Here is a 27,215-nt window from a genome sequence, read left to right as displayed (position 1 = left end):
TGCATTCATGAAAACACAGTTATTACTGCAGACAATTTATAAAGTCATTTATTTTGCCAGAATAGCATGACACACTCTGTGCTTGAGTGGGCCTTCAGCAGACATGGTGCTCCTATGAAAACACAACAGTAAATAAATCAGGTGGGGGAAATCGGCCTGTCCTCCTTCTACTCCTCTGATTGTTTTTACACTCTGCGCCTGCGACCTGCTCAGAAATAAATCCTCCAAGACAGAATGTGGAGCTTCACAATTCATTCTGGAGCAGCTTCCCTCTCTGGATCTCCAGGGAGCGAATGTATCAAACTGAGCTCTGTATTTCGGAAACCAGAGATTTGAAGGATTGCGCTGTGAGTGAGTGGGAGTTATTGGCCTACTGGATGCAATGGAGTGTGTGTTTCTTACCCTACATGACTGTTACATGCTTGGAAATGTACTTGATACAGGTGGGATAAGGAGAATGACTCGGCCGGTGCGAGACGACATTTTATCTGTTTACATAATTATCGGCGTTGTTTTCTTGTCGCAGCTCATTTGTATTTTTGTTAAACAGTCTCAAAACCAGCAGGTGCGAGCTGAGAGACTGGGACACATTTGTCATTTCTCCATCAGGTGTCACCTAAGCAAATATAATAAGTATAGGAGGGGGTGAATGTGACGTGGGCAGTGGTACTGTACATAAAACATAGACAGCAAATGGCGTCAGTCATGTTTAAGCATGCCCTGAAAAAAGAATGGTTCTGTGAAACCTCTGCAAACTTTCTGTGCAAAGTGCAGCGGGAAGAACCACGAAGCGTTGCCACAGCGGATTTTCCCACAGTGCTTTTCTGCTGCGGGATGCTTCGTGGGGCCTTAACCTAAAAGAGAATCTTTAACCAGAAACCAGTATAAATAAATAGTGAATGAATAAAATAGTGTTTCCCGTTGCGATTTAGTGCCTCCATTGCCAAGATGTTTTCATTATGAAAATAAGCTCCTTAGGGCAATGACAGAGTCGCTTTTATAGGCACTACTGATTCCAGTACAGTTGAATTTTTTTCTCTAACCCTCCACTGTTCCTGGGCAATGTTAGTTTCAGCACCCGATATGTCTGTCAGCAGGAAAATCAGTATCAAACTAATACCAGTACCTGGTAGGGTAGCTTCTACACTTTCCAAAGATGTCTTTCCTATTCTGCATTGCAGCTCAGTTTTAAAGAAAATCAGATTTTATTCCTGTGCACATTAACCGAAAAGGGCTTTAGGGACATTTCTTCTCCAGCCATGGCTACGCTCTACTCTAGATAACCACCCCTACTTGCAGGCAAAGTAGAAGATGTCACTTCAGGTCACATGAGTCAGATTACAAATGTCCAAAGAAGTCTATGGAGAGTGGCAGGGGAAGAGTGAGAAGAAAGTGCAGGTTTTGTCTAATGCTGGACCTAATATGAGTTTTCTATCAAAACCAAAGTACTTTAGTACAGATCAGTGCTCCCTTATACATGTGCTACATGACATGGGGCTAATTCTGAGTCGGAGACAGGTAAAAGCAGATTCTCCTCTACTTATGGTGTGCAGTACATGAAAGCTGGTCTCCTTCCACTAGCTCAGGGAGAACTTCAAACTTCAGATAAAGCATGCAGAGGGGAAAACTGCTAAAATCACAGAATATAGGTCGGAAATAGTGTTAATCCTTACAGTTTATCCTGAAACGACTGGTACATTTTAAGCAGAGAATTTAATGTGTGATAAGTGGATTCTTTGGTGGTAAAGAGGAGAGTTGTACATATATGTCTGAATCAATTCACGTGTAGTTAGTTGTAAGGTAAAACACACCCAGAAGCGCCTGAGCCACATAATAAGGTGCGGGTTACTGTACTCTTCCCTATAGACTAATCACACCCTTCATCTATGTCCCTAAGGTAAACATGTAGGAGGATTTTGTTACTACTACTAGTTATGTTGTACAATTGTTATACAGAAGCTCCGCCACTACTGCAGAGTGATCGTTGACAATGCAATGCAAAGCCATGGCTGATGGCTGAGAAGTTTATAAAAGCCTTAAGGATGAGATGTACAATAGCTGTCATTAAAATAGCAGCCAAGTGTCATTCACTGTGAGCGACAGCTTGCTATTTAGAGGCAGTGTCATCATCCCATATCAAACACTAGTCTCAGTTGACCTTAAACTAGCTCTATAATTTAGCAAGACAAGCACTAAGAAAGCACTCTGTGCTACAACGCCTTCCCTTTGTATTTAGCAAATATATTGTAGACATTACCCGTTTGGAATTTGTAGCCAGCTTAACCTTTACTTTTGACTATGGCAGCTGGAAGAACCATTCTGGTCTCCTGAACCCTCATAAGGAATGAATCTCATAAAATTAATAACTTTCACAAAATCGGAATTGTTTAGCTGAACTTTGTGACTTGTAACCTGTTGGTTTTTCAAGAATTAAAACTAGAGCAGAACTAAATCCTTTAAAAGCTGCAGGTCATGTCTGGATTAAGGGGGATGAAGATCTTGTGTAATGCTGGGTCTACCAGGCTTACCTTAGACTTGTAATGGCCCCAGATATGGTTAAGGACAGATACCCGCTGTGTCCACAAATCTCCGCAGAGGACTTGGCAGCATGTCAAAAACATTCCTGCTGCTACAACAGCAAAAGAAAGCGATATTGGAATATGTTCACAGTATAAGAAATGAGAATGACATTAATAAGAAGAATTACATATTATCTGTACACTACATATCAATTTTGGCAAGTCAGCAAGATATTTGCTCACACTGTTAAAGAGTATTAATGATCTAAATAATAAAACATTCCCGAAACCCTACAACATGCAATGAATAACACAGCTTGTGATGACAGTACAGAGTGAAATGGACAGGTTCAAAGGCTACACCGCTCCCGTCTACCTTGTGGTGGTGTCATCAGGAATGTGTTGAGGTCATATATGCACTGTCATGGCACTTGAGCATCTTACAGGGTTGCAAACCTGCCACCCAAGTAGACAGCACATCACCTCCAGCCTCTTTTACCAGCTTCAAAGGAGGGGCACCCATGTACGTCTAGATTGAAGAGAGAACAGAGAATCAGACATCTGATACAGATGCTTGGCTTGGATGTGACTGGACATGCAGTGTGCTGCTTGGCGTATGTCTGTGTGTGGTGTATGCAGAGAGGTGGGCTATGATCAGGATTAGTGGGAGATTCAATATACCAGGATAGTTATTTAATAGAGATGAGCGAACACTAAAATGTTCGAGGTTCGAAATTCGATTCGAACAGCCGCTCAATGTTCGTGTGTTCGAACGGGTTTCGAACCCCATTATAGTCTATGGGGAACAGATACTCGTTAAGGGGGAAACCCAAATCCGTGTCTGGAGGGTCACCAAGTCCACTATGACAACCCAGGAAATGATGCCAACACCTCTGGAATGACACTGGGACAGCAGGGGAAGCATGTCTGGGGGCATCTAACACACCAAAGACCCTCTATTACCCCAACATCACAGCCTAACAACTACACACTTTACACACTCAATACCACCTCTCTGACAGTAGGAAAACACCTTGAAACATGTGTATTTGGCACTTGCAGTGAGGAGAGCTTGTCACCAGCAGTGAATTTGGCCCTTGTAGTAAGTTGAGGTTGGCACCAACATTTGTTTTGAAAATCAGGGTGGATTGAGCCTCTAACCAGCAGAGTTTGGGCAAATTCATGGTGGAGGGAGCCTCTAAAAACCCCAGTTTGGACCAATTCATGGTGGAGGGAGCCTCTAAAAAACCCAGTTTGGACCAATTCATGGTGGAGGGAGCCTCTAAAAACCCCAGTTTGGACCAATTCATGGTGGAGGGAGCCTCTAAAAACCCCAGTTTGGACCAATTCATGGTGGAGGGAGCCTCTAAACAGCCCAGTTTGGGCAAATTCATGGTGGAGGGAGCCTCTAAAAACCCCCAGTTTGGACCAATTCATGGTGGAGGGAGCCTCTAAAAACCCCAGTTTGGACCAATTCATGGTGGAGGGAGCCTCTAAACAGCCCAGTTTGGGCAAATTCATGGTGGAGGGAGCCTCTAAAAACCCCCAGTTTGGACCAATTCATGGTGGAGGGAGCCTCTAAAAACCCCAGTTTGGACCAATTCATGGTGGAGGGAGCCTCTAAACAGCCCAGTTTGGGCAAATTCATGGTGGAGCGAGCCTCTAAACAGCCCAGTTTGGGCAAATTCATAGTGGAGGGAGCCTCTAAAAACCCCCAGTTTGGACCAATTCATGGTGGAGGGAGCCTCTAAAAACCCCAGTTTGGACCAATTCATGGTGGAGGGAGCCTCTAAACAGCCCAGTTTGGGCAAATTCATGATGGAGAAAGCCTCTAAACAGCCCAGTTTGGGCAAATTCATGGTGGAGGGAGCCTCTAAAAACCCCAGTTTGGACCAATTCATGGTGGAGGGAGCCTCTAAAAACCCCAGTTTGGACCAATTCATGGTGGAGGGAGCCTCTAAACAGCCCAGTTTGGACCAATTCATGGTGGAGGGAGCCTCTAAAAACCCCAGTTTGGACCAATTCATGGTGGAGGGAGCCTCTAAACAGCCCAGTTTGGACCAATTCATGGTGGAGGGAGCCTCTAAAAACCCCAGTTTGGACCAATTCATGGTGGAGGGAGCCTCTAACCAGCAGAGTTGGTGGAAATCAGGGTGGAGGGAGCCTCTAACCAGCAGAGTTGTGGGAAAGCAGGGTGGAGGGAGCCTCTAACCAGCAGAGTTGGGGGAAATCAGGGTGGAGGGAGCCTAGTATTAGCAGAATTGTGCAACGCTTATGGTGGATGAGTATGAGGATGCGGAGGAATTGGAGAGGTTGAGTACAGACATGGAGTTTCATGTTGGGGTGCTTTACACAGGTGGGCCCAAAAATGAAGGCTCTATCCAGTGGTGGTTCATTTTTATCAAAGTGAGCCGGTCGGCACTCTCAGCTGACAGACGGGTGCGCTTGTCAGTGATGATGCCACCGGCTGCACTGAACACCCTCTCAGATAGGACGCTGGCGGCAGGACAGGACAGCACCTCCAAGGCATATAGGGCAAGTTCAAGCCACAGGTCCAACTTCGACACCCAATACGTGTAGGGCGCAGAGGGGTCGGAGAGGACAGGGCTGTGGTCGGAAAGGTATTCCCGCAACATGCGCCTATACTTCTCACGCCTGGTGACACTAGGACCCTCCGTGGCGGCACTTTGGCGAGGGGGTGCCATCAAGGTGTCCCAGACCTTAGACAGTGTGCCCCTCGTTTGTGTGGACCGGTGAGAACTTGGTTGCCTACTGGAGGAACTGCCCTCCCTGCCGCCAACGTCACATGCTGGAAACATCTCCATCATATTCTGCACCAATTGCCTGTGGCAAGCATTGATGCGATTGGCCCTCCCCTCTACCGGAATAAAAGACGAGATGTTGTTTTTATACCGGGGGTCAAGGATAGCAAAGATCCAGTACTGGTTGTCCTCCATGATTTTGACAATACGCTTGTCGGTTGTAAAGCACCCCAACATGAACTCAGCCATGTCTGCCACAGTGTTAGTTGGCATGACTCCTCTGGCCCCACCGGAAAGTTCAATCTCCATTTCCTCCTCATCCTCCATGTCTACCCATCCGCGCTGCAACAATGGGACGATTCGAAGTTGCCCGGAAGCCTCCTGTATCACCATCACATCATCGGACAACTCTTCTTCCTCCTCCTCCTCCTCCTCCTCCTCCTCCTCCATTAAACGCAGTGAAGCGGACAGATGTGTGGACCTACTCTCCAGCTGTGACGGATCGGATGCTATCCCTAACTCCTCTGTGTGATCTGAGTTATCCCTGATGTCAATCAGGGATTCTCTCAGAACACACAAGAGCGGGATTGTAAGGCTCACCATCGCATCCTCAGAGCTCACCCTCCTTGTGGACTCCTCAAAGACCCGTAGGATGTCACAAAGGTCTCTCATCCATGGCCACTCATGGATGTGAAACTGAGGCAGCTGACTTTGTGGCACCCTAGGGTTTTGTAGCTGGTATTCCATCAAAGGTCTCTGCTGCTCAACCACTCTATTCAACATCTGAAACGTTGAGTTCCAGCGTGTGGGGACGTCGCACAAAAGCCGGTGTTGTGGCACATGCAGGCGTTGCTGGAGAGATTTTAAGCTAGCAGCGGCTACTGTCGACTTGCGAAAGTGGGCGCACATGCGCCGCACTTTCACCAGTAGCTCTGGAACATTGGGGTAGCTCTTTAGGAAACGTTGCACCACTAGGTTGAAGACGTGGGCCAGGCATGGAACATGTTGGAGTCCGGCAAGCTCCAGAGCTGCTACCAGGTTCCGGCCGTTATCACAAACGACCATGCCTGGGCCCAGGTGCAGCGGCTCAAACCATATTGCCGTCTCATCGAGGAGGGCATCCCTCACCTCGGAGGCAGTGTGCTGTCTGTCCCCCAAGCTGATCAGCTTCAGCACAGCCTGCTGACGTCTACCAACGCCAGTGCTGCAACGTTTCCAACTCGTAGCTGGGGTCAATGTAACAGCGGAGGAGGAGGCGGTGGTGGAGGAGGAGGCGGTGGCGGAGGAGGAGGCGGTAGAGGAGGAGGAGGAGGGGGGTGTTCTTCTCGTGTCCCTGCCAGGAATGTTAGGCGGGGAGACGAGGTACACCGGGCCAGTTTGGGAAGCAGTCCCAGCCTCAACTACATTCACCCAGTGTGCCGTCAGTGAAATGTAGCGTCCCTGTCCGCATGCACTTGTCCACGCGTCGGTGGTCAAGTGGACCTTTGTGCAAAGCGCGGAACTAAGGGCCCGCCTGATGTTGAGTGACACGTGCTGGTGCAAGGCGGGGACGGCACACCGGGAGAAGTAGTGACGGCTAGGGACGGCATAGCGAGGTGCCGCAGTTGCCATCAGGTCCAGGAAGGCGGGAGTTTCAACAAGCCGGAACGCCAACATCTCCTGGGCCAGCAGTTTAGCGATGTTGGCATTCAAGGCTTGCGCGTGTGGGTGGTTAGCAGTGTATTTCTGCCGCCGCTCCAATGTCTGAGAGATGGTGGGTTGTTGTAAAGAAGCGCCTGATGGTGCCTTTGATGGTGCAGGAGAAGGAGATAAGACAGGAACAGGGGAGGATGAAGGAGAAGTCAACAAAGTGGCGGAGGCAGATAAAGTGGTGTCCTGGCTCGTCCTCTGGAGTGCATCGCCAGCACAGTCAGCAGTGGCAGTGGCAGAGGCAGAGGCAGTGGCAGAGGCAGTGGCAGTGGCGTGAACGGCAGGCGGCCTTTGTCCTGCCGTTGCTGCCTGCCACTGATTCCAGTGCTTGGATTCCAAATGACGGCGCATTGAAGTGGTGGACAGGTTGCTCTTCTCAGAGCCCCTAATCAATTTCGAGAGGCAAATTGTGCAGACAACACTATATCTGTCCTCGGCGCATTCCTTGAAAAAACTCCACACCTTCGAGAAACGTGCCCTCGAGGTGGGAGTTTTTCGGGGCTGGGTACGAACTGGAACATCTTGGGAGATTCCGGGTGTGGCCTGGCTTCGCCTAAGCTGCTGACCTCTGCCTCTGCCTCTAGCTACCCTTTTTTGTGCTGCACCTGCCTCAACATCCACACTACTTTCCCCGCTTGACATCCCCCCTGTCCAGGTCGGGTCAGTGTCCTCATCATCCACCACTTCCTCTTCCAACTCCTGTCTCATCTCCTCCTCCCGCACAATGCGCCGGTCAACTGGATGCCCTGACGGCAACTGCGTCACATCATCGTCGATGAGGGTGGGTTGCTGGTCATCCACCACCAAATCGAACGGAGATGGAGGAGACTCTAGTGTTTGAGCATCTGGACACAGATGCTCCTCTGTTAGGTTCGTGGAATCGTGACGTGGAGAGGCAGGTTGAGGGACAATGAAAGGAGCGGAGAACAGCTCTGGGGAGCAGGGACAGTTTGGGTTATTGTTCTGTAAAGCTTCGGAATTTTGGGAGGAAGGAAGACAAGACTGTTGGGTAATAGGAGGAGAGGAGGCAGAGTCTGACTGGCTGCTGGACAATGTGCTGTAAGCGTTCTCTGACAGCCATTGCAAGACCTGTTCCGGGTTCTCGGGCCTACTAAGGTTTGTACCCTGCAGTTTAGTTAATGTGGCAAGCAACCCTGGCACTGTGGAGTGGCGCAATGCTTGCTGCCCCACAGGAGTAGGCACGGGACGCCCTGTGGCTTCACTGCTACCTTGCTCCCCAGAACCATTCCCCCGACCTCGCCCACGGCCTCGTCCACGTCCCTTTCCGGGAGCCTTGCGCATTTTGAATTCCTAGTTAGAAATTGGCACTGTATACCAGTAGTAAAAATTGTGGGTGCACGTAACCCCAATATATTCTTTGAATTACCAGTCAGAAACTGGCACTATATGGCAGTAGCAAGAAATGAGGGTATTTGTATTCCCAATATATTCTTTGAATTCCCAGTCAGACAATGGCACTGTATACCAGTAGTAAAAATTGTGGGTGCACGTAACCCCAATATATTCTTTGAATTACCAGTCAGAAACTGGCACTATATGGCAGTAGCAAGAAATGAGGGTATTTATAACCCCAATATATTCTTTGAATTCCCAGTCAGACAATGGCACTGTATACCAGTAGTAAAAATTGTGGGTGCACGTAACCCCAATATATTCTTTGAATTACCAGTCAGAAACTGGCACTATATGGCAGTAGCAAGAAATGAGGGTATTTGTATTCCCAATATATTCTTTGAATTCCCAGTCAGACAATGGCACTGTATACCAGTAGTAAAAATTGTGGGTGCACGTAACCCCAATATATTCTTTGAATTACCAGTCAGAAACTGGCACTATATGGCAGTAGCAAGAAATGAGGGTATTTATAACCCCAATATATTCTTTGAATTCCCAGTCAGACAATGGCACTGTATACCAGTAGTAAAAATTGTGGGTGCACGTAACCCCAATATATTCTTTGAATTACCAGTCAGAAACTGGCACTATATGGCAGTAGCAAGAAATGAGGGTATTTGTATTCCCAATATATTCTTTGAATTCCCAGTCAGACAATGGCACTGTATACCAGTAGTAAAAATTGTGGGTGCACGTAACCCCAATATATTCTTTGAATTACCAGTCAGAAACTGGCACTATATGGCAGTAGCAAGAAATGAGGGTATTTGTATTCCCAATATATTCTTTGAATTCCCAGTCAGACAATGGCACTGTATACCAGTAGTAAAAATTGTGGGTGCACGTAACCCCAATATATTCTTTGAATTACCAGTCAGAAACTGGCACTATATGGCAGTAGCAAGAAATGAGGGTATTTATAACCCCAATATATTCTTTGAATTCCCAGTCAGACAATGGCACTGTATACCAGTAGTAAAAATTGTGGGTGCACGTAACCCCAATATATTCTTTGAATTACCAGTCAGAAACTGGCACTATATGGCAGTAGCAAGAAATGAGGGTATTTGTATTCCCAATATATTCTTTGAATTCCCAGTCAGACAATGGCACTGTATACCAGTAGTAAAAATTGTGGGTGCACGTAACCCCAATATATTCTTTGAATTACCAGTCAGAAACTGGCACTATATGGCAGTAGCAAGAAATGAGGGTATTTATAACCCCAATATATTCTTTGAATTCCCAGTCAGACAATGGCACTGTATACCAGTAGTAAAAATTGTGGGTGCACGTAACCCCAATATATTCTTTGAATTACCAGTCAGAAACTGGCACTATATGGCAGTAGCAAGAAATGAGGGTATTTGTATTCCCAATATATTCTTTGAATTCCCAGTCAGACAATGGCACTGTATACCAGTAGTAAAAATTGTGGGTGCACGTAACCCCAATATATTCTTTGAATTACCAGTCAGAAACTGGCACTATATGGCAGTAGCAAGAAATGAGGGTATTTATAACCCCAATATATTCTTTGAATTCCCAGTCAGACAATGGCACTGTATACCAGTAGTAAAAATTGTGGGTGCACGTAACCCCAATATATTCTTTGAATTCCCAGTCAGACAATGGCACTGTATACCAGTATTAAAAATTGTGGGTGCACATAACCCCCATATATTCTTTGAATTCCCAGTCAGACAATGGCACTATATACCAGTAGTAAAAATTGTGGGTGCACATAACCCCCATATATTCTTTGAATTCCCAGTCAGACAATGGCACTATATACCAGTAGTAAAAATTGTGGGTGCACATAACCCCCATATATTCTTTGAATTCCCAGTCAGACAATGGCACTATATACCAGTAGTAAAAATTGTGGGTGCACATAACCCCCATATATTCTTTGAATTCCCAGTCAGACAATGGCACTGTATACCAGTAGTAAAAATAGTGGGTGCACATAACCCCAATATATTCTTTGAATTCCCAGTCAGACAATGGCACTGTATAGCAGTAGCAAAAATTGTGGGTGCACGTAACCCCCATATATTCTTTGAATTCCCAGTCAGACAATGGCACTATATACCAGTAGTAGAGATGAGCGAACACTAAAATGTTCGAGGTTCGAAATTCGATTCGAACAGCCGCTCACTGTTCGAGTGTTCGAATGGGTTTCGAACCCCATTATAGTCTATGGGGAACATAAACTCGTTAAGGGGGAAACCCAAATTCGTGTCTGGAGGGTCACCAAGTCCACTATGACACCCCAGGAAATGATACCAACACCCTGGAATGACACTGGGACAGCAGGGGAAGCATGTCTGGGGGCATAAAAGTCACTTTATTTCATGGAAATCCCTGTCAGTTTGCGATTTTCGCAAGCTAACTTTTCCCCATAGAAATGCATTGGCCAGTGCTGATTGGCCAGAGTACGGAACTCGACCAATCAGCGCTGGCTCTGCTGGAGGAGGCGGAGTCTAAGATAGCTCCACACCAGTCTCCATTCAGGTCCGACCTTAGACTCCGCCTCCTCCGGCAGAGCCAGCGCTGATTGGCCGAAGGTTGGCCAATGCATTCCTATGCGAATGCAGACTTAGCAGTGCTGAGTCAGTTTTGCTCAACTACACATCTGATGCACACTCGGCACTGCTACATCAGATGTAGCAATCTGATGTAGCAGAGCCGAGGGTGCACTAGAACCCCTGTGCAAACTCAGTTCACGCTAATAGAATGCATTGGCCAGCGCTGATTGGCCAATGCATTCTATTAGCCCGATGAAGTAGAGCTGAATGTGTGTGCTAAGCACACACATTCAGCACTGCTTCATCAAGCCAATACAATGCATTAGCCAGTGCTGATTGGCCAGAGTACGGAATTCGGCCAATCAGCGCTGGCCAATGCATTCTATTAGCCCGATGAAGTAGAGCTGAATGTGTGTGCTAAGCACACACATTCAGCACTGCTTCATCAAGCCAATACAATGCATTAGCCAGTGCTGATTGGCCAGAGTACGGAATTCGGCCAATCAGCGCTGGCTCTGCTGGAGGAGGCGGAGTCTAAGATCGCTCCACACCAGTCTCCATTCAGGTCCGACCTTAGACTCCGCCTCCTCCGGCAGAGCCAGCGCTGATTGGCCGAAGGCTGGCCAATGCATTCCTATGCGAATGCAGACTTAGCAGTGCTGAGTCAGTTTTTGCTCAACTACACATCTGATGCACACTCGGCACTGCTACATCAGATGTAGCAATCTGATGTAGCAGAGCCGAGGGTGCACTAGAACCCCTGTGCAAACTCAGTTCACACTAATAGAATGCATTGGCCAGCGCTGATTGGCCAATGCATTCTATTAGCCCGATGAAGTAGAGCTGAATGTGTGTGCTAAGCACACACATTCAGCACTGCTTCATCAAGCCAATACAATGCATTAGCCAGTGCTGATTGGCCAGAGTACGGAATTCGGCCAATCAGCGCTGGCTCTGCTGGAGGAGGCGGAGTCTAAGGTCGGACCTGAATGGAGACTGGTGTGGAGCGATCTTAGACTCCGCCTCCTCCAGCAGAGCCAGCGCTGATTGGCCGAATTCCGTACTCTGGCCAATCAGCGCTGGCTAATGCATTGTATTGGCGTGATGAAGCAGTGCTGAATGTGTGTGCTTAGCACACACATTCAGCTCTACTTCATCGGGCTAATAGAATGCATTGGCCAGCGCTGATTGGCCGAATTCCGTACTCTGGCCAATCAGTGCTGGCCAATGCATTCTATTAGCTTGATGAAGCAGAGTGTGCACAAGGGTTCAAGCGCACCCTCGGCTCTGATGTAGCAGAGCCGAGGCTGCACAAGGGTTCAAGCGCACCCTCGGCTCTGATGTAGGAGAGCCGAGGGTGCACTTGAACCCTTGTGCAGCCTCGGCTCTGCTACATCAGAGCCGAGGGTGCGCTTGAACCCTTGTGCACACTCTGCTTCATCAAGCTAATAGAATGCATTGGCCAGCGCTGATTGGCCAATGTATTCTATTAGCCTGATGAAGTAGAGCTGAATGTGTGTGCTAAGCACACACATTCAGCTCTACTTCATCGGGCTAATAGAATGCATTGGCCAGCGCTGATTGGCCAGAATACGGAACTCGACCAATCAGCGCTGGCTCTGCTGGAGGAGGCGGAGTCTAAGATCGCTCCACACCAGTCTCCATTCAGGTCCGACCTTAGACTCCGCCTCCTCCAGCAGAGCCAGCGCTGATTGGCCGAATTCCGTACTCTGGCCAATCAGCACTGGCTAATGCATTGTATTGGCGTGATGAAGCAGTGCTGAATGTGTGTGCTTAGCACACACATTCAGCTCTACTTCATCGGGCTAATAGAATGCATTGGCCAATCAGCGCTGGCCAATGCATTCTATTAGCGTGAACTGAGTTTGCACAGGGGTTCTAGTGCACCCTCGGCTCTGCTACATCAGATTGCTACATCTGATGTAGCAGTGCCGAGTGTGCATCAGATGTGTAGTTGAGCAAAACTGACTCAGCACTGCTAAGTCTCTGCATTCGCATAGGAATGCATTGGCCAGCCTTCGGCCAATCAGCGCTGGCTCTGCCGGAGGAGGCGGAGTCTAAGGTCGGACCTGAATGGAGACTGGTGTGGAGCGATCTTAGACTCCGCCTCCTCCAGCAGAGCCAGCGCTGATTGGTCGAGTTCCGTACTCTGGCCAATCAGCGCTGGCCAATGCATTCTATTAGCCCGATGAAGTAGAGCTGAATGTGTGTGCTTAGCACACACATTCAGCTCTACTTCATCAGGCTAATAGAATACATTGGCCAATCAGCGCTGGCCAATGCATTCTATTAGCTTGATGAAGCAGAGTGTGCACAAGGGTTCAAGCGCACCCTCGGCTCTGATGTAGCAGAGCTGAGGGTGCACAAGGGTTCAAGTGCACCCTCGGCTCTCCTACATCAGAGCCGAGGGTGCGCTTGAACCCTTGTGCAGCCTCGGCTCTGCTACATCAGAGCCGAGGGTGCGCTTGAACCCTTGTGCACACTCTGCTTCATCAAGCTAATAGAATGCATTGGCCAGCACTGATTGGCCAGAGTACGGAATTCGGCCAATCAGCGCTGGCCAATGCATCCCTATGGGAAAAAGTTTATCTCACAAAAATCACAATTACACACCCGATAGAGCCCCAAAAAGTTATTTTTAATAACATTCCCCCCTAAATAAAGGTTATCCCTAGCTATCCCTGCCTGTACAGCTATCCCTGTCTCATAGTCACAAAGTTCACATTCTCATATGACCCGGATTTGAAATCCACTATTCGTCTAAAATGGAGGTCACCTGATTTCGGCAGCCAATGACTTTTTCCAATTTTTTTCAATGCCCCCAGTGTCGTAGTTCCTGTCCCACCTCCCCTGCGCTGTTATTGGTGCAAAAAAGGCGCCAGGGAAGGTGGGAGGGGAATCGAATTTTGGCGCACTTTACCACGTGGTGTTCGATTCGATTCGAACATGGCGAACACCCTGATATCCGATCGAACATGTGTTCGATAGAACACTGTTCGCTCATCTCTAACCAGTAGTAAAAATTGTGGGTGCACATAACCCCCATATATTCTTTGAATTCCCAGTGAGACAATGGAACTGTATAGCAGTAGCAAAAATTGTGGGTGCACGTAACCCCCATATATTCTTTGAATTCCCAGTCAGACAATGGCACTGTATACCAGTAGTAAAAATTGTGGGTGCACATAACCCCAATATATTCTTTGAATTCCCAGTGAGACAATGGCACTGTATAGCAGTAGCAAAAATTGTGGGTGCACATAACCCCCATATATTCTTTGAATTCCCAATCAGACAATGGCACTGTATACCAGTATTAAAAATAGTGGGTGCACATAACCCCAATATATTCTTTGAATTCCCAGTCAGACAATGGCACTGTATAGCAGTAGCAAAAATTGTGGGTGCACGTAACCCCCATATATTCTTTGAATTCCCAGTCAGACAATGGCACTATATACCAGTAGTAAAAATTGTGGGTGCACATAACCCCCATATATTCTTTGAATTCCCAGTCAGACAATGGAACTGTATAGCAGTAGCAAAAATTGTGGGTGCACGTCACCCCAATATATTCTTTGAATTCCCAGTCAGACAATGGCACTATATACCAGTAGCAAAAATTGTGGGTGTATATAGCCCCAATTCTATTGCTAGGGGACTTGCAGGGTATTTCTGAGGTGAAGGTGGGGGGGCACACCGTTGGAACGGGGATTTGGGGTGTATATATGGGGTATACGGGAATACACTGTCAGTGTGTTCCATTCAGGATCCTGGGAAAGCTGGGTTGCGGCGATTGAGCCCGTCAGTGCCACGTTACACTGACAAGCTTCTCCCTGGAATTGAAGTTATATGTAAGCCCAATATATTCTTTGAATTCCCAGTGAGACAATGGCACTATATGGCAGTAGCAAAAATAGTGGGTGTATATAGCCCCAATCCTATTGCTAGGGGACTTGCAGGGTATTTCTGGGGTGAAGGTGGGGGGGCACACCGTTGGAACGGGTATCGGGGGTATATATCGGGTATACGGGAATACACTGACAGTGTATTCCATTCAGGATCCTGGGAAAGCTGGGTTGCGGCGATTGAGCCCGTCAGTGCCACGTTACACTGACAAGCTTCTCCCTGGAATTTAGCTCTTATAAGAGCTGTTGGTTGTCTTCTCCTTCCTATCCTAGCCAGTCCCTGCCTACCCAGAATCTAACCCCTAGCTAACTGGACGGAAACCTCCGTCCCCGGTGAATTGCAAGCTCAGAATGACGCGAAGCTGGGCGTCGCTGTTCTTTTAAATTAGAGGTCACATGTTTTCGGCAGCCAATGGGTTTTGCCTACTTTTTTCAACGTCACCGGTGTCGTAGTTCCTGTCCCACCTACCCTGCGCTGTTATTGGAGCAAAAAAGGCGCCAGGGAAGGTGGGAGGGGAATCGAGTAATGGCGCACTTTACCACGCGGTGTTCGATTCGATTCGAACATGCCGAACAGCCTAATATCCGATCGAACATGAGTTCGATAGAACACTGTTCGCTCATCTCTATTATTTAACTCTTCCTAACCTCTGACTGAAGCTGCAATATTTTAATGCACATTTTTTATACGTCTATAAATCTAATTCATCCATTACATGGCTTACCCACCAGAAAGCTTTGTATGTCTAATGGGTAGCATAAGAGAAGTGACTGCTTTATTCTTACACATATTAAAACAAATGATCATTTTTGATGGACTCAGGGCTGATAGCTATCAGTTGAACCAATGTTGACTATTACAAGGTTTGGTGTTACTCTGGGTCTATAAGTAGGTTCAACAAGTTTGACCAATTTGTTTTACGTCTTACTATATAAAACAAGTTACTGTCACACAGTTACTCATAAAGGGAGTCATCATAAAAGCAGATGACTGGCAAATGGAAAAACAATAAGGTACCCGAACATAGTCCATTACATAGGAAGCAGTCTGTAATTTTATTACACATTCATTTTAACATCACATTTCTTATGCCAAAAAATAATATACAGAACAACAACAGTAATATGTAGATTATTAGAATTTTAATATTTCTAGTGATCTTTACACACTTTCCAAATATGCCTTTGTTATTCAGCAATTCAGCTCCATTATTGAGAAAGCGTTTTTTTTTAAAATATATATTTTTTTATTTTTTTTTTCATATATTTTATTTTTTATTTTATTTTAAAATAGATTTTACAAATTTTTGTTCATATATTTTATTTTTTGTTTTATGATGAAAAGTAGTCGAAAATGGTTTGTGGGGCATTTATTATCCTGCCTGGGCATCACTCTTTGCTCCCGCCATCCATAAATTGACAGCTTTCCTCCAGGGAGGACGGGGGGCAGAAGTTAGGGCAAGAAATCTACAGTGCGGAGAGTGCATGGGGAAGATAAGAAACACCCTAAAAGCTCTTTTCACCTAATTTGCATATGGATAAACCGTCAATTTACTTGATAATTGAACCATAATGCTAAATAACAAAGGCATATTTGGAAAATGTGTAAAGAGCACTACCAGCTACTGATAGAATATGATTTTCCTGCCGACAGACTTCATTTTGAAAGCAATGCAACTCATTTATGCTTTTTTTTTTTTTTTTTTTTTTTAAATCCCTCTCAGAAAGAGTTAATAAAATGTAGTCAGTAGGTTATAGGCACCCCAAAATAATGTCATTGAAAAATGCATTTCATCCCACAAAAAATAAGCCCTTGTATGGATACACAACCAGAAGCAATAAAATAAAAAATAGAGATTGTGACACTGTCAAATAAAAAAAAAAACGCATTGCCTGCGGCAAGAGGGGATCGGTATGAGCTGTACAGAATTTGTGTACATTTGTATATCAAATTGTGGATTGTATTAACCTTTAACCCCTTGACAAAATGAAAAATTTGGGTCTAAAGCGAATTTAATTGGAAAAAAAAGGAATTTTTCAACTTCATATTCCAATTTTAATGAAATTGGGTGGAATGCTCACTACTTCCACTTGATAAGTTGAGGCAGGGGTGAACTTGCTCCTTTCGCCGCCCGAGGCGAACTACAGAAAGCCGCCCCCCCCCCCCCCCGGGAGGAGGGGGCGTGGCGGAGCACGAGGGGCGGGGTGAATCAAGGGGGCGTGGCTTAGCGGCGTTCGCAGGCAGAGAGCAGGCACGGAGAAGACCTGCTCTCTGCCTGAGCGTGAGGGGAGGCTTCTGGAGCAGCGCTGCTTCAGTGGCCTCCCCGATCCAGCGCTCGGTGCTAAGCCAGTCCAGGACAGCTTGTCCTGGACTGGCTTATGTAATAAAAAATGCCGCCCTCCCTGGGGCCCTGACATAGCGCTGCCTGAAGCGGTCACTTCAGGTCGCCTCATGGGAGGTGCGGCGCTGAATTGAGGGGTGTATTTTCCTAAATTGAATAAATTTTTAGGGCTTTCTACTGGTACTTTAGAAGCTCTGCAAATATCACCCAAAATCTATTCCAGCACAATCTGCCCCCAAAGGATGAATAGGACTCTTTCCTTTCCAAGCTCCTTTCTGTTCTCATACAGCAGCTTACAATCACATATGAGGTATTGCCATGTTCAAGGGAAATTGTGGGTGCTTTTTTCTCATTAAAACACCTGTAAGATCATAATGGTCACTATACCTCTTGATACATTCCTAGAAGGATATAGTTGACAAAATGGTTTCACTTTTTGTAGTTTTCAATTGCAATGGTGCTTTAGGGGTTTTGCAAATGAGACATAGCACCAGATAAGACCTCATTCACATCTGCATCGGTAATCCATTCAGGGGAGTCCGCATGGGGACCCCCTGAATGGATTACCAAACGCATTTGCAAGCTGTGTGCACTGATCCCCATAGACTATAATGGGGTCCGTGTACTTGCTGCGAGATAATAGATAAATGCAAAAGATACTGAAAAAAATATTACATGAAGTTTTACAATACACAAGAAAAAAAACATCTCAAAATCACTTGAGTGAGTTAAGGTGCTGCAGAGTTATTGTCATACAAAGTGACACCTTAAATTTGAAAAATGTGACTCTGTCAGAAGGTCCGAAACTTACTGTGACAGGAAGGGGCTGAATGTATGAAAACCCTGGCATTCCATAGGACTCAGAGTCTTGAACAAACAAATTAGGTCTGACATGCAACCTCATACCTCTAAAAATCTTTTTGTGCTTGTAATATTCGCCCAATGTTGCAAGGTCTAGTTGCAAAGCGATTAAGCATTTAGAATCTGCCTAAGGATAAGGTCCCACAGCGAAGCACTGTGAAAAAATTCTGTTAAAAAAACACTTTATTTTCTGCATCACTTTCCATTGTGATTTCACAGAGGTTTCCTCTGCAGACTTTCTGCCTTTATTACGCCTATACAGAAAACACCAGTAGTTCCGCAGGTATAATTGAGATGCTGCGAATTTAAAAAACGTGGTCGTTTTTGAAAATGCTGCATTTCCGCTGCTGATTTTTTTATGCTCTTTATGAATGAGATTAGCCAGAATCCCATCCACTTCGCAGGTACTGTAAAATGCAGCGTTTTCGCAAAGCGTGGCTTTGGCCTTAAAGTGGACCTTTCACCACCTCAACCAACTCTCTGCTTCCTACAGTAGGCGCTGCTCCACTGATTCCGTTGGAATTTTATCTCGAGCCCACAGTGTCCCCAAACAATCAGTGCTGTTAGTTTCAGCACCCAATATGCTGTCTGCTCTACCACAGGACTGCCCAGTCCAATTGGAGAGCTTATTTAGCATACTGGGTGCTAAAAATAACAGAACTGATTGCTCAGGAATGGTAGGGCCAAAAAACCCAAGTGAAATGGAGTTTGTGGAGCTGGTGGATATGATGAAAGGTCTACTGAAAACAAAATGAGATAATAAAGTCTCATAGCTCTGTCTTTCTTCTACCACCCCTCCCCCCCACCATCTACATAGAACCCATTATAAGCTGAGACTGTTTTGAATTTTTTCATTGCGGTCGATGGTGACTATTACCATTATATAGCTCTACCTGGGCATATGTACAGTTCTAAAAGAAGCCTCAGATGTGGTGTGAACAGACACAGACCTACCTACATATATAGTCCCGAATAAGCTACAACCACAACCTCACCCAATAAAATGTATACAAAAATATAATAAAATCTTTATTTATACAATAATTGAAGACAAAACAACTGTCAATCAAAAACTATAAATCAGAGAAGAAGGTCACGGCTATCCACACCACATATCAACCTTCAATAATTTTCATGAATAAATCAATAAATACATAGAAAAACCATGGTCCTATACATATATGATTAATAATGTAATGATAGAAGTGACAATTATATACAATACTCAATAATCCATGATAAACTGCATAAATAAGTGATATAAACACCCTACTGCATTGGAATGAATAGTGCAAAAAGACCATATGTGTAAAAGTATACCAACCAAATTAGTAACTGGCCATAAACCAGTGGCACATCCAGGCTTTGCGGGACCCTGGGCAATTGACTTTGGTGGGGCCCTACTTACCGGAGTGTCTGGGGTTCCCCCCAGGATTTTTTGAAAAAAATAGCCCTAAAAATGCGTTTTTCAAATGCGATTCATATTTTCTTCCATTACATTCTGACATTACAATAAATACAATGCAGTAATACTCACTGGAGACGTCTCCCCACATTTCCCGTCTCTTCCCTTTGGACCGCCATGACCACTTCTTTCAGCTGTGACTTGACTTTGTAAAGTTTGAAACACAGACATCTTTGACTCCTCACTTCTCCATGCATCCAACCCATATATATATATATATATATATATATATATATATATATATATATATATACAGTATATCAATCCCACAGCGGCCCCTGCAGCTTATATCATGCCCCACAGTAGCACAATAGACTGTGGAGCATAATAGAGGTTGCAGGGGGGCTGCTGTGGGGCATAAGAGGTTACAGGGGCCACAGTGGCCCCTTCAAGCTCTATTATTATACTCAGGGGTCTTTTCAGACCCCCGAGTATAACAATCGGAGCCCCAGGGGAGATGAGAGAACATAATAAACACTGTTACTCATCTCTACGGGATCCGATGTTAAAGAGGACCTTTCATGGGTTTGGGCAAAAGCAGTTCTATATAATGCTGGAAAGCTGACAGTGCACTGAATTCAGTGCAGTATATAGAACTTCTTTTGGCCAAACCCATGAAAGGTCCTTGACAGGCTGGTTAGAAGGGCCAGCTCTCTCCTGGGGAGCCTCCTGGACCCAGTATAGGTGGTGGGTGACAAAAGGATCCTGTCCGAGGTGAGCTCCATGCTGGTGAACAACTCCCATCCAATGCATGAGACCATGATAGTACCGGGCAGTACTGTCAGTGACTGACTGCTTCACCCCAAGTGTGAGAAGGAGCGCTATCGGAGATCCTTTCTCCCAACCACGGTCAGGCTACATAATCTACATCAGACTAAGCAAAAATCACTCCGCTCAGAGAACTAAATGATCCTGAGTCTCTTTTTTCTTCTTAGTTGCTATGACTCCTAGTATCTTTTCTATCTGCTATGAGCTTGTATGTGTTCTTTCTTGTAATATATTACTGTATCCATGTCAGTTTTTATGCTGGTGCTGTCATTGTGATTCTTCTATCTTTTGCCAGGCAGACAAGTTTACACCCCTCTCTTACCACTCTACACTCACCGGCCACTTTATTAGGTACACCTGTCCAACTGCTCGTTAACACTTAATTTCTAATCAGCCAATCACATGGCGGCAACTCAGTGCATTTAGGCATGTAGACATGGTCAAGACAATCTCCTGCAGTTCAAACCGAGCATCAGTATGGGGAAGAAAGGTGATTTGAGTGCCTTTGAACGTGGCATGGTTGTTGGTGCCAGAAGGGCTGGTCTGAGTATTTCAGAAACTGCTGATCTACTGGGATTTTCACGCACAATCATCTCTAGGGTTTACAGAGAATGGTCCGAAAAAGAAAAAACATCCAGTGAGCGGCAGTTCTGTGGGCGGAAATGCGTTGTTGATGCCAGAGGTCAGAGGAGAATGGCCAGACTGGTTCGAGCTGATAGAAAGACAACAGTGACTCAAATAGCCACCCGTTACAACCAAGGTAGCCAGAAGAGCATCTCTGAACGCACAGTACGTCGAACTTTGAGGCAGATGGGCTACAGCAGCAGAAGACCACACCGGGTGCCACTCCTTTCAGCTAAGAACAGGAAACTGAGGCTACAATTTGCACAAGCTCATCGAAATTGGACAATTGAAGATTGGAAAAACGTTGCCTGGTCTGATGAGTCTCGATTTCTGCTGCGACATTCGCATGGTAGGGTCAGAATTTGGCGTCAACAACATGAAAGCATGGATCCATCCTGCCTTGTATCAACGGTTCAGGCTGGTGGTGGTGGTGTCATGGTGTGGGGAATATTTTCTTGGCACTCTTTGGGCCCCTTGGTACCAATTGAGCATCGTTGCAACGCCAAAGCCTACCTGAGTATTGTTGCTGACCATGTCCATCCCTTTATGACCACAATGTACCCAACATCTGATGGCTACTTTCAGCAGGATAATGCGCCATGTCATAAAGCTGGAATCATCTCAGACTGGTTTCTTGAACATGACAATGAGTTCACTGTACTCCAATGGCCTCCACAGTCACCAGATCTCAATCCAATAGAGCATCTTTGGGATGTGGTGGAACGGGAGATTCGCATCATGGATGTGCAGCCGACAAATCTGCGGCAACTGTGTGATGCCATCATGTCACTATGGACCAAAATCTCTGAGGAATGCTTCCAGCACCTTGTTGAATCTATGCCACGAAGAATTGAGGCAGTTCTGAAGGCAAAAGGGGGTCCAACCCGTTACTAGCATGGTGTACCTAATAAAGTGGCCGGTGAGTGTATGTAATTATTTCACTTCATTTTTTGCTTGTGCTTTTACAACTCCCTTTATCAGTTTATTATATTTCCATTATATTTTTTCATAGAGAAGCAAATGTACGTTCTGCTTTGGCTATTGTTCTTCTTGCGACAATGTGTTCGTGCTATATCACTTGTCAGAAGACAACTGCAACATAAAGGCTCATTTACTCTGACACTGCATTTAAGTGCAAGATGTGCAGTGAACCACGGCAACCAATCAGATTCTTGCTTTCATGATCTAAATTGTGCTACACAAATAAAAGCTAATTAATGATTGGCTGTAGTGGTTCAGTGCAAATTTGCACCTATGTACAGTGTTAGTAAATGAGGCTTAAAGTACTTGGATTCAATGGTCTTTTGAAATGGTTGTTTTTCACATAATTTTAAAGCTAAGTATCACAGCGTGAGACCCTCATAAATAGACCACCTGGTGTTTCATTTTTTGCCTGCTTGGCGTTCGGCCAGTATTTACATGTGTCTAATTCCTGGTAATCATTTAAACAGAAGTGCTGAGGTTCAGAGGAACTGAGATTTTATGTTGTAGTAGTTAAAGTGACGGCTGCAATGCACATTTCAGTTTCTCATTGAAGAACACAAGTCACAGGTTATCTGCGTGAGAAATCTTCGAGATGCCACAAAACCATTCCATGGCTCACGTCCATGCCATATTATTTAACTCATTTAAGTGCTGATGTTAACTGTCTAAAAGTTATAAAAAAGTTAGTGTTTCTGATCTATATATTCCCCCGATTTTACGCAGCTTCATATTTTGATCTGTAATCACATCTGAATTTTATGTCCATATCTGTGGCAGTAACCTGGGGGGAAAGGCAACTTAAAGAAACTTGGAAGACATTCTCAAGTATTAATACAATATGAGGTTAAATATGGAATTATATTCATCCCTATATGAGTACGGCTGTATGAATGAGGCCTAAGGGACCAGAAGGATGCCTTTCATGTACATATCAATATCTATTTCTGTTCTCACTCATAACTAGTGTTAATACAGACATCACGGCTTGCTTCCCGCAGAGAAGTCAGCATTTCTCATTACAAACCAAGAGAGGAGAGACAGTGCTTGAAATCAGAAAATCCTGCTATCAAACGCTTGCTCAGGCCCCTGCTGAGAGTGGTGAATTGTTAACTCGGAGATATGTATGATGGCCGCGGACTGCACAGACAGATGCACAACACAGTACATGAGGCTTCACTGGGTGATTCACCGCAGAGTACAAGGCTGGTCTGGGTTTAGTGCGTGTTGTTCAACTAGCGAAACCATTAGGCCATTTTTCTGGATTACAGGTGATAGTTTTGGTACTCTTACCTGTTATTTGCTACTTCCTTTATGGTTTGCACTTTCACATCTAATAATAATAATGGTTAGAAGAGATTTTTCCCTTTAGTTACTTGAAAGTTTACTTGAAAACTAAATTCTTTCAATTTCCTCATTGCTTTCTTTCATGTATAACTTTGCGGGGGGAAAAAAAAAGCTAAATTTTACATTACCTGCAAAGTGGATGAGATCCTTGTAAATCCCATACACACAGTGCAGAAATATAATCTGCAGCAGAAATTCTGCAATTTAAAAAAAAAAACAGCAAATAGCCGTATGTCAGTTATACCTGTGATAACACAATAGGGGCAGAAAATCAACAGAGGAATATTCTGCAGACTTTCTATGAAAAACATTACATAAAAAAAAAAAAACACGATGCGTTTCCACCGCAGCCTTTACACAACTTTTTTCTTTTTGCAGCGATTCACTTCTTGGGGCCTTAGCCTTTTCTTCATGATGCTACCATTAATTATTCTATATAATGTACTGGGAAGCAGGAAAAAAAATTCAGAATGGGGTGGATTTGAAGAAAAAATGCATTTCTGCGACTTTCTTACGGGCTTTGGTTTTACGGCGTTCACTATGCAGCCAAAATGACATGTCCCCTATATTCTGTGTTTCGTTACGGTTCCAGGGATACCAAATTTATATGTTTTTATTTACATTTTGACCCCTAAAAAAAATTCCAAAACTGTGTTAAAAAATTTTTTTTCTAAAAGTCGCCATATTCCGACGGCCGTAACTTTTTTATACGTAAGTGTACGGGGATGCATAGGGCGTCTTTTCTTGCGGGGCCGAGTGTACTTTTTAGTTCTACCATTTTCGGGAAATGTTATTGCTTTGATCACTTTTTATTCAAATTTTTATCAGAATCAAAACAGTGAAAAAACGGCGGTTTGGCACTTTCGACTATTTTTCCCGCTACGGCGTTTACCGAACAGGAAAAATATTTTTATAGATTTGTAGAGCGGGCGATTTCCTAACATGTATATGTTTCACAGTTTTTAACTACTTTTATATGTGTTCTAGGGAAATGGGGGTGATTTGAACTTTTAATTCTTTTATATTTTTTTATATTTTTTTAACTTTTTTTTTTTTTTGCATTTATTAGACCCCCTAGGGGTGTTGAAACCCAGGGGGTCTGATCACTAATGCAATGCATTACAATGCTAATGCATTGCAATGCATTGCAAAAAAGCATCCTTTCTTTTGCAGGCTGCATAGACCAGCCTGCAAAAGAGAGGATTTGCAGACAAGCCTGGGAGCCTGTACAAGGCTCCCAGCTGTCATGGCAACGGGACGTCAGCCCTGGAGCATGCTCCAGGAGCCGGCGATCCCGGCCAAAATGGCGGCGCCCATGCGCCGCCGGGAAAATGGCGCCTCCAGCGCCTTTGACAGCGGCGCCGGAGGGGTTAATGCCTCCGATCGGTCCGGGGACCGATCGGAGGCATTAGAGCCGGTTGTCTACTGCTTAAAGCAGTAGACACCCGGCGGCTATGGCAGCCGCCCGGCTCCCGGGCGGTCGCCATAGTTACAGACCCGACATGCACCGTACTATTACGGCGCATGTCGGGAAGGGGTTAATCTCATCTATACATTGTAGAAAAAAGGACAGCAGAAAAGCTGCTTTTTTAAAAATATGTTCAATTTAATTGCAGAATTTTTTTAAATTTAAAATACAGTAAAAAAAATTATAATAATGTGAACAGTAGGATAAATACATTGAACTCCTGATTTTCAGCTGTAGAAATTTCTGCAACAATCCTGCCATGTTTAAATATCCTCATAAGTTATGGATATGGGGTAAAATGCAAGCAAGGGGAGGTCAATAGACGTTTTTTTTCCATAGTCTACAGTCATTGCCAAAGTTTTGAGAATGATACAAATATTAATTTTTACAAAGTCTACTGCTTCAGTTGTTCTAATGGCAATTTGCATATACTCCAGAATGTTATAAAGAGTGATCAGCTTAACAGCAATTACTTGCAAAGTCAATATTTGCCTAGAAAATGAACTTTATCCCCCAAAACACATTTCAACATCATTGCAGCCCTGTCTTAAAAGGACCAGCTAACATCATTTCAGTGATTGCTCCATTAACACAGGTGTGGGTGTTGATGAGGACAGGGCTGGAGATCAATCTGTCATGATTAAGTAAGAATGACACCACTGGACACTTTAAAAGGAGGCTGGTGCTTGGCACCATTGTTTCTCTTCTGTTAATCATGGTTATCTCTAAAGAAACACGTGCAGTCATCATTGCACTGCACAAAAATGGCCTAACAGGGAAGAGTATCGCAGCTAGAAAGATTGCACCTCAGTCTACAATCTATCGCATCATCAAGAACGTCATGGAGAGAGGTTCCATTGTTGGCAAAAAGGCTCAAGGGTGCCCAAGAAAGACCAGAAAGCGCCAGGACCGTCTCTTAAAAGTGTTTCAGCTGCGGGATCGGGCTACCAGCAGTGCAGAGCTTGCTCAGGAATGGCAGCAGGCAGGTGTGAGTGCATCTGCACGCACTGTGAGGCGGAGACTCTTGGAGCAAGGCCTGGTCTCAAGGAGGGCAGCAAAGAAGCCACTTCTCTCCAGAAAAAACATCAGGGACAGACTGATATTCTGCAAAAGGTACAGGGAGTGGACTGCTGAGGACTGGGGTAAAGTCATTTTCTCTGATTAATCCCCTTTTTGATTGTTTGGGACATCTGGAAAACAGCTTATTCGAAGAAGACGAGGTGAGCGCTACCACCAGTCTTGTCTCATGCCAACTGTAAAGCATCCTGAAACCATTCATGTGTGGGGTTGCTTCTCAGCCAAGGGAATCGGCTCTCTCACAGTCTTGCCTAAAAACACAGCCATGAATAAAGAATGGTACCAGAATATCCTCCAAGATCAACTTCTCCCAACCGTCCAAGAGCAGTTTGGCGATCAACAATGCCTTTTCCAGCATGATGGAGCACCTTGCCATAAAGCAAAGGTGATAACTAAATGGCTCAGGGAACAAAACATAGAGATTTTGGGTCCATGGCCTGGAAACTCCCCAGATCTTAATCCCATTGAGAACTTGTGGTCTCTCATCAAGAGACGGGTGGACAAACAAAAACCTACAAATTCTGACAAAATGCAAGCATTGATTGTGCAAGAATGGACTGCTATCAGTCAGGATTTGGTCCAGAAGTTGATTGAGAGCATGTCAGGGAGAATTGCAGAGGTCCTGAAGAAGAAGGGTCAACACTGCAAATATTGACTTGCTGCATTAACTCATTCTAACTGTCAATATAAGCTTTTGTTACTCATAAAATGATTGCAATTCTATTTCTGTATGTGATAAAAACATCTGACAAACACACATAAAAACCAGAGGGCAGCAGATCATGTGAAAATATAAGATTTGTGTCATTCTCAAAACTTTTGGCCATGACTGTACTTTGGAAATGCCTTTGTATCCTATCTATGTAGAAAGTGTTATGCGCTACACACATAATATCAGCCATATAGTAAGAGAAGCTTTTTTATATTCTGTTATTTTAGTAATTTTTAGACTAACCCAGAAAACTCTTCTAAAGTTAATAAAAGGCTGACTTGAAGATCCTTATCTTCTGTGAATAAGAAAACAGTTTTACACAAGGGAGATGGAAATGTGAGATATAAAAAGTAATAATTCTAAGATACCTTGATGTAGTCAGACCAGTTAAACTCATTTCACCCAAGAGAAAAGAAACATTACTTTCTTTTGCTAGAAATATTACTCTAGATGACTAGGATAGTAGCTTGTCCACACTGAAATAAATGGGGCTAAGCTACAATATCAGAAGCTACTTATGGACAATTGTGTTGCTATTTCTGGGGGCAAAATATATGATTTTTTTTCTAATTCCAGACAATGCGATATGACAAATAAAAAAAATTACATAAAACAGAGGCAATAGCCTGACAAATATAAGTGATCCTACCCTACACTTACTCCTACCAAAACTATTCTACACTATGTCAAGTATTTTAGAGGAGGAACTATGATGACCACGACT

The sequence above is a fragment of the Leptodactylus fuscus genome, chromosome 1 (genome assembly GCF_031893055.1).
Source record: "Leptodactylus fuscus isolate aLepFus1 chromosome 1, aLepFus1.hap2, whole genome shotgun sequence".
NCBI classification, from domain to species: Eukaryota; Metazoa; Chordata; class Amphibia; order Anura; family Leptodactylidae; genus Leptodactylus; species Leptodactylus fuscus.
Note: the sequence above shows the minus strand (reverse complement) of the source record.